The following is a 9623-nucleotide window of genomic DNA, read 5'->3' on the forward strand; positions in this document are numbered from 1 at the left end:
CATATGCTTCTTTTTTCTTGCACACCATGTTGACAAATTAAGATTCATGATTTATTAAAATACATATACTAAATGTAAAAATACCCAGATATGCTATATAAAACATAAAATAGAAATGAAAGTTCATAAATTTGTTCCAATTCTAAACACCCAGGGATAATTAAACAGCATATTTAGCGCTCCACTGTGTTTATTTCTTTCCTGTACCTTCCTGCCCAAAATCTTATGATGAAAAAAATCTCAAAAATATAGAAAAGTTTAAAGGAATTGTCCAGAGATCATCCATACACACACAGTTTATTTATGCATTCTTCTCTTGATGGACACTTGGGACTTTTCTGTTTTCGGCTACTATGAGTAAAACTGCTGTAAATATTGTAGTACAACTCTCTTTGTAGATATATGATTTTATTTTGCTCTCTTAATGGCGCTCTTGATGAATGGAAGTTTTTAATTTTGATGAAGTCTGATTTGTGAACTTTTTTTAATGGTTAATTCATTTGTGTCCTAGTTATGAATTTTTTACCTATCCTAATTCCATGAATATATATCTTACATGTTTTTCTGTAAGTATAATAGTTTAATCTTTCACATTTAAATCTATGATTTAATCTCAAATTAATATTTGTGCATGTTAGAAGATGAAGCATATTACTAAGGTCTTTTTATTCCATATCAATATTAAATTGTTCCAATACCATTCATTGAAAAAAGTCATCCTTTTCCCAATGAATTGCATTGGTGACTTTGTTGTACATCAAGTAACCATATAGGCATGGGTCTATTTCTGGATTCATTGATCTGTTTGTCTGTCCTTCTGCCAATAGCAAAGTGTCTTAATTATTCTTTTAGACTGTTTTAGATTAATTCTTGACATCTGGTAGGTTTGTCCTTCAAATCCATTCTTCTTCAAGATTGACTATCACGGATCTTTTATTTTTTTTCCACATAATTTTTAAAATCAGCTCATGAGTTTCAATTTTTAAAAATCTGCTAAGATTTTTACGGAATTACATTAAATTTATAGATCATTTTTGGAAAACTAAACATCTTAACAATATCAAGTCTTCCAATTCCTGAAATGATATATATCCCTCTATTTAATTAAGTCTTCAACTTCTCTTGGCAATGTTTGTAGTTCTCATTGTAGAAGTCTTACATATCTTTGAATTCATTCTGGAGTATCTGATGCCATTCTATGCTCTTATAAATGCAGTTTTAACATTTTTATTTTCCAGTTGACTGTTGCTAATATGTAAAATTGTATTTCCTGTTGAATCTAGTATCTAGATACCATTGCTAAATTCAACTTATTACTCTAGAAACTTAACTGTAGACTCAACTGGATTTTCTAACTATAAAATCAAATCACTTGTGAATAAAATGAATTTTATTTCTTCTTTTCCAATTGTATGCCTTTTATTTCCTTTTATTGTATTATTGCACTGGCTAGGTCCCTCAGTACAATGTGAATAGAAGTGGTAAGAATAGATATCATTGTCTTGCTCCCAACTTAGTGGAGAAGCATTCAATAGTTCACCATTAAAGTGACATTAACTGTTGTTATTATTGGTGTTATGCGTGTGTTCCTTACCACACTGATGAAGCTCCCTTCCTAGTCTTCCCTGAATGACCTAAGCTTCTCTCAATTTCTTTGATTCTTGTATTTGTATCCCTTCTCTCGTGCAAAAAATACTGGTCCCTAATCATGTGAAGATGATTTTTTGTTTGTTTGTTTTATGCTATGATGTAGACAAAATGGTTTCAAAATTATGGTCTCAATACCAAAGTTGCTACTAAGTAAAGTGCAGGATTTGCCTTTTTAAAAATTTTTAACTCTTACGACATATTGCCCTAAGACTATACAGGCAGAGTCCTATCTTGTAAAGACAACTGAAATATTTCTTTCCTCTTTATGGTTGTATCACCAATTTGATACACAGATTGAACTCTGTCACTTTACTTTCCATTTTGGAGGGTTTGTGTTTTTTTTTCAGGTTAACTCTCATAACATCTGGAAAGAAAGGCAGCTGTGCCTCTTCCTTTTCCATTTTTAATCTTCTAATTGTTTTCCACCGAGTGCATATGTAAGTTAAAGTCTCATAGAGTTCATTTGTTGTGAACAGCAAGAGCGTGTACAGTTTTTCCCCAGTGATATCCTGCTTTGGAGGGGACTATGTACATATATTTTCCAAGTTCTCTCTCCTCCATATTCCTCTAAGTACAATCCTAAATCTTACCTTCAATACCTCTTTCTCTGCCTTAATCTTCTTTCCACTCTATCTATCCTTCGTGGCTGATACATTGTTCGAATCACTTCTGTGTATATTCTGTGAAATGCAAACACCTTTGCTTGGCATGTGAGACCTTCTGCATAAGGTGTAGTTGTTACAAGTATTAATAAGACATAAATGGATTGGAATTGGGTTTTGGAGACAGTATAGGTGTGATGCAAAAGCAGAGATAAGAGAGGGGCACCTGGGTGGCTCAGTCAGTTAAGTGTGTGCCTTTAGCTCAGGTTATGATCCTGGAGTCCTGGGATCGAGCCCCACATAGGGCTCCCTGCTCAGCGGGGAGTCTGCTTGTCTCTCCCTCACTCTCTGCCCATCCCCCTGCTTGTGTTCTCTCTCTCGCTTGCTCTCTCTCTCTCAAGTAAATAAATAAAATCTTTAAAAAAAAAAAAGCAGAGATAAGGGAAATCAGAGTTGTACATAGTTCTGTATAGCAGAGGACATCAGATCCTCAGTGGAGTGAGTTGGAGAATAATGATCCAGGGTTAAGACTGTGATGGTCAGAGAACAGAGGCAAAGCTGGGAACTGCAACCCTTGTTTGAAAGAGAAGGACCTCTTTGAAAACCTGAAGTCCTTTCCCACTGATATTTAAAAAGCACAATTATCTGGCTCCAATTTACCCTTCCCATCTTACTCTTGACAAAGTTCATCAGACTTAACTTTCTGTACCATTTCTGTACTTGGGATTTCAAATTAGGTTTGTTTTGTATCTGACACTTTTTTAAGTTGGTTCTCTGCATCCATGAGCCAAATATCTGCTCGACACAGACATCAAGATCCCTACAAGACTCATACACAAAACAAGAGATTTGACCATGTTCTCTACTCCAACTCTTCCCTCTGCTCAATGTGCATTTCTTGATCCCTATTCCTAGAAGTAATCCCTGGCTCCTCCAAATTTACACATGACTTTACCTATGCTTCTCTTATATACCTCGATTCCTACTTTCTGTTACAGTTATTAAAGACTTATCCTCTGAATAAACATCCCAGACTGATCCATCTTTGGATTCCAGTAACTTCTAGAATGATGTCCTGATCCATGGTAATAAATAATCATGAATGATTATGGTCTGACCATTACAGAAAACACTGGGCTTTTCTTTTGATGTCCTTTTATTAATAGAACCTAAGCTTGCCCTTGCTTTTTCTTATTGGTAAACTATTAAGTAACACAAACTTAAAATCAGCAAAACGCTTTGCTTTGGGCCACCTGGCTGGCTCAGTTGGTGAAGCATGTGACTTTTGATCTCGAGGTTGTAGGTTCAAGCCCCATGTTGGGTGTGGAGATTACTTAAAAATAAAATCTAAAAAAAAAAAACAACAACAAACTTTCCCTTTTTTAAAGAAGGTTCTTTTCTATGCTAGGTCTCCTTCGACTTCTATTTGTGAGGCTGATCTTTAAAATTTAAATAGACTTATTAATCCAGGATAAATTTTCTCTTTTCAGAGTCTATCGTGTAGTCTGTGGAGATCTTGATTCTACTATTCAACCTGTAATCCATTCCTCCAGTTTGTAGTCACCATCTATTTGGTAAGCATCTCTTCTAGGTCTTCATGAAGGTAGATAACAAAAATATGACTATTTCATGAATCCTCATAAAACTACCAAAAAAATAAAACAATTAAAAAAAAAAAAAAACAAGCCCCAGGGGCGTCTGGGTGGCTCAGTCGGTTAAGCCTCTGCCTTCGGCTCAGGTCATGATCCCAGGGTCCTGAGATCGAGCCCCACGTCGGGCTCTCTGCTCAGCAGGGAGCCTGCTTCTCCCTCTCCCGCTCCCCATGCTTGTGTTCCCTCTCTCGCTGTGTCTCTCTCTGTCAAATAAATAAATAAAATCTTTAAAAAAAAAAAAAAACCCTCCAAGCCAACATGGGGTGATTAATAAGAGATGTTTGACCACTGTCATTAAATTAGCGAAGAATCTAACCTACCATCATCCATTGTATTATTTTCCACATCACATTTCCTGGACTCACCCAGAAGAATATCATGTTTGTCTTTGTCACATGTCTCATTAAACTAAGAAATAACTATCAATAGTTCCCTCCCTTCTACCAATCTCCTGTAAGGAAGAAAATGAGTTGCTCCTGATGAACCCAAGCTGACGCCTACTGCCATATAAAAGGATTCTGATTTGTTTAACAAAGCTGAGTATTCACATTCACCTGGCTCTCCCCAGGTCCAAGGGAAGATGTTACTCCTACAGGAACAATACAACTCGGTGACTCATTCCCGGCAGGGAGGTTACTCCTCTTGACAGCTAATCACAACCAGGCAGCATGATAATGAAGTAAGCCAAACTGACATAACTTATTTTCCTAGACTGCCCGATGCTGAGAAATTCACAGAGAAGGGTAGAATCTCACTCCTATTGTTTCCCAGCACCCATGCATAGTTCCCAGAACTTCATAACACAAGACCAGCCTTTAGGGGCGCCTGGGTGGCTCAGTCAGTTGGGCATCTGTCTTTGGCTCGGGTCATGATCTCAGGGTCCTGGGATTGAGTCCTGTGTCGGGCTTCCTGCTCAGCGGGGAGCCTGCTTCTCCCTCTCCCTCTGTCTACCGCTCTGCCTACTTGTGCTCTCTCTCTCTGTCAAATAAATGAACAAATAAAATCTTTAAAAAACAAAACAAAAAAAACAAGACCAGCCTTTGAATAAGGTTACCTTCTCTGTTCACTATCTAAATCACCAGTTCCTACTGAAAAAAAGTTCACTATCAATTGTGTAATAGTCATTCCTAAGGGTGTTCCTAAAATACAGGTCTTTATGGCATAGCTTTTGATAATACTTTTCTCTGCCAGGAATTATTTTGGTAGATGGTAGCCAATAAATACTTGATTTTGTTTCTTGCCTTACCTAAATCTATTAGTTTTTGGGGTCACGGGGTGTTAAATTTCAATTTGGAAATAGATTTTATCTATTCTGACTAAAAAGGTAATTTTTGAAAACATAATTATAATAGATCTGAGTATTCCCTAGCTCTCAGCTCTCCTTCCAGGCAGAGTTCATAATTCTATTAATTAATTTGTGCATATCGGAGGAATCTTTTTATTCAGGCACTGTCGTACATTCCAATAAATTCCTAGAAACTCTAGGTCAAATTGGATTCTGTCCTTGCCGTCTGTACTTTCTATAAGGAAATATAATACAAAACAATCCTATTTAATAACAGTTTTTGGGTGGGGCATGAAAAAGGAACAAAAATAAAGTTTGTAAGTAAAACTGGGTTTCTGTTAGGATGATTTCCAATATAAAATGGCATTAACTAGCAGATCCTGGCATAAACTTTTTCAACTTCCAAATGAAATACTTAAGAAGAAGATGAATACCAAGATCAAAATAAAGAAACTGATCATTAACCTATGGGCAGAAGCAAGGGGAAAACTCCACTAAGTTTAAAGTCCAATGGAAATGGGAAAAATTCAATCAATTGCTCCCTTCTCCTATGCCCCTGGGGAAAATAGCGGCACTCGTGGGCCAGAAGCCAGGCAGTAAAACCCTTCCTCTCCTCCTGAATGATGAAATAAAAGACTGCAGCAAGGAGAAACCTTAGACAGCCGGCCTTCCGCCACATGGTTTAAGGAAGCCAGAATCTTCTCTCCTAGTCCTCCCTTCCTTCTCTTTCTAAAAACATTCAAATGTCAGGCAGCCCTCTTGGGTCCCCCTGCCCCTCTTTTGGAGCTTTGTACTCTCAGTAAACCTTGCTTTTGCTGCTCCACCCCCCAAAAAATAAAAAATAAATAAAACATTCAAATTCCATGATAAAAACTAGGCAGGAACTAGGGATAATACTGGAGGTGTCGTAGTCTCCTGTATAAACACTAAGACAGGAAGAGCTGTGAAAATAGAGGTTCTGGCAATTGTAATTTTTTACAGAGCCCACCAGAGGGTGATAGAGACAATGGGGGCAGGAAAAGATACCTTCTCAGGCCAGGGGAGTCTCACTAGATGAAAACTTCAAAGAGGCTGGGAATGGGCTAGGAGCTGCCCAGCAGATCAGCTACAGACCCGAGAAAGGAACACGCAAGCTGAAAGCCAAGGGCAGCAGTGTGCTGGTAAGTAGACTCTGACTACCCCACCACTACCACCACCATCCCTCCCCCACCCTGTAAGTATGTGCCAATTTCCACGGTGGGAACACTCCCACCATGGTGGATCTCAGCCGTCAACATCACTGAACCGCAAGCACACAATCCCGAGTTGGAATAAGGGGGATCCATCACATGCCTTGGCAAGCACTAGATGTGGATGGATTTCTCTTTATTCTAGAAGGAGGAAAGAGGAGCCTGTGAGAAAAATGTTTCAGGGCAGAGGAAGGAGAAGAACGGTAATAATAGCCAGCCTCAATTGAGCACTGATTATTCTCAGTACTTTATACTTTACAAGAAACGTCTCATTTAATCTTCACGGCAACTCTATGCAGTAGGAGGTATTATCTTAATTTTAAGACAACAATCTCAAGTTTCGTTAGGTAAAGTAATATTTGGCCTGTTCATGCAGCTATTAAGTGGCAGATTTGGTCTTTGGACTGCTGAACTGCAAAGCCCATACACTTAAACTCTAAGCTAAGCACAAAGTAAACCTGCAATAAATGTCCTGATTTCTTGACTCATTATGATCAACTATTCATCTTCCTTATAAATTATTGGCATTTTCACTTCTTTCTCTTCTGAATTAATGAGAGATTTACATCCAAGATCCTTCAATTGCTCTTTCCTAATTTAGAATGACAAGAAGCCTCTCGGGGGAGGATTTTGTGGTGGATGGGGTGGGGTATGGGGGTGTAGGTGTGGTGGGAAATACTCAGAGAACAGGCTAACAGGGTGCTAGAATGCAACAAATAGAAAGTAGAGGCTGGAACTGATACTCCCAAACAAAAGCAGCCAGTCATCTATCAACATCTCAGTATTCTCCTAAATTCATGCCAGTCTTTTTCTTTGCTGTCGTAAGTGTTAACAGCCGTATGGATTAGTCATCCCACACTCTAGCTTCACGTTAGCTTGATATACACAATGACCTTTATTCCCTAACAACTACCTCCTCCCATAGCCACACCTGGGGATCTTTGCACGTCTATGTGGCTCCACCTCTGATATACTGAATTCTAGTAAATTGCTCACTGACCACAACCTTCTAGCTCTCCCACATCTTACTCCTTCACTTGACCTTTGATCTAGTCAAGCCCCCAGGGACTGCCTCTGTGTTTCCCACTAACTTTCCCCCCTTTCCGTCTTCTCTCCTTTTTTAACTCAGTCTAGACCCTGTGTTGTATCTGTTCAATCACTGTCTCATCAATGATCTCAGCACATTTTTCCCTTTGCCTCCCATCATCCCTCAGTCTTCATCCATCCATCCTCTCAGCCCTTGAATGCAAGTTGCTGAGAAAATCATGCAATAAGATTCTCTAACTTCAGTTTATTCTTCCTCATAGCCCCACAGTCTTTTGGTAAATGCTTTATCATATTTTTCTCCTATTCCTCACAGAGGCTATTTCAAACTTTTATCACTTTCCTTGATTCCCCTGCCCTACAGATGTCTCTTGAACCTCAGAAGACCTTGACTGCATTTCACAAATGCATTCTGCTGGAGGTGCTCTGCATACTTGGGGCATCAGGGCACTGCAGAGCCCACAGTCCATAAGCCTTTTTAGCAGGAACGTCAGTACCTCTTTCTAGAAGACTACATATTCCTGAATTGTCTGAAAGCCCTAGGGAATTTCACAGTCTGCCTTCCACACCCAAGCAGAGATGGCTCTGGAGTTTGATCAGAACCCACTTCTCACTGGCACACGTATTACTGACACGAAGCCCCTCTGCTGCCAGCTCTCCTGATGATCGTGCAGGAGCTGTGTGGAATATTTAAGAGAGGGAAACCTCCCTCACATAGTATTAATGTCTTCCAAGCCTTCCCACTCTTAGGTTCTCCAAGTTACAGACCTAGAGCAGAGAAAATAGAAAAATGTATATAAGTTCAAATCTCTCTGAGTCAGCCTTGATCAAATTGAATTCCAGATTGTACCAGAGGTGCCATACGTTTCAATAATAGGAATCTTAGGCCAATGAGATGTTGACACAGACATTTTAAGGTTTCAAAACTCTGAGCTGGCCATTGCAGCTTGTTACAGAGATAAAGATCAAAGGATGGATTCCATTAACCAATCAGATATGTTGAGGATACTAAAAATGTAAACATTAGCCAGGTTGGGGTGAAGGTCCCTTCTTGACAGATTATGTTTCTTATCATGATGAAATTGATTCCTGGCTAGTGTGCATTTAAGAAGTTCACCAGTTACATCTTGGGTGCCTGGGTGGCTCAGTCGTTAAGCGTCTGCCTTCAGCTCAGGTCATGGTCTCGGAGTCCTGGAATCGAATCCCACATCGGGCTCCCAGCTCAGCGGGAAGCCTGCTTCTCCTTCTCCCACTCCCCCTGCTTGTGTCCCCTCTCTCGCTGTCTCTCTCTCTGTCGAATAAATGAATAAAATCTTTAGAAAAAAAAAAGTTATATCTTGATTTTTAACTACAAGGGCTTATTGTTATATTACCCTTAATTTTGAGACAATGATGCTTATTTTACTTCTTCGTTTTGAGAAACTGTATTTCCTCATTGTTTGTTACAGGAAGTTCAATTTGAATTTCTTCATCAACATTGTAACTGACCTTATTGTAATTAATTCAAACGAGCATAAAGGGATTGTCAGATCCTCTTGGAGTTAGGAAAAATACATCTATGTTGTTCTTTTCGTGGCCGTGATTGTAAAATTACCTGTGATTATATCAGAATCTTTTTTTTTTTCAGTATTTATTGTGAAAAAACATCAACTACACAAAAGTAAAGTGAACAATAAAATGAACTGCCATTTGCCCATCATCCTGATTCGACAATCATCAAGAAGCTGTCACAATTGTAGAAATGCTTTTAGAAGCCAGGGCAAGCGCACGGTGATGGATTGATGGCAGGCCTTTCTCTGGGGGCCTCTCATAGTGTACCCATGCCAGGGGAGTGAGCAGCCCTGAACCACTGCCCAGCCTCCTCACTGGTGAGCTGTGAGCACTGAAGGGGGCTCAGGGGGAAAAAGTTACTAATTAATTAATTAATTAATTAATTTTTAAAAAGCCAATACATGCATTTAGCTGTATATTTAGTAGTGCAAACTGGTCCCCTGAGCAGCTACCTCTCAGGCATCTACCACTGAGCAGTGAGGGAGCTACTCTCTCCCCAGGGCACACCTCAGGGTGAATATTTGTACTTCAGATTTAAACTTTTCTTTATTTTTAAGCTTCATTGGTTCTGTGCTTTTTTTTTTTTTTAAGATTATTTATTTTATTTGAG

General features: G+C 39.0%; 1 non-coding gene across 1 annotated transcript; it reads left to right on the forward strand.

The window, feature by feature from the left end:
• The first annotated feature begins 9227 nt into the window (after positions 1–9227).
• Positions 9228–9363, forward strand: LOC123325433. The gene has a single exon (XR_006540437.1). It is a non-coding gene; the product is annotated as a small nucleolar RNA SNORA42/SNORA80 family (small nucleolar RNA).
• The last annotated feature ends 260 nt before the right edge of the window (positions 9364–9623 follow it).

This window comes from Neomonachus schauinslandi, chromosome 7 (genome assembly GCF_002201575.2).
Source record: "Neomonachus schauinslandi chromosome 7, ASM220157v2, whole genome shotgun sequence".
NCBI lineage: Eukaryota > Metazoa > Chordata > Mammalia > Carnivora > Phocidae > Neomonachus > Neomonachus schauinslandi.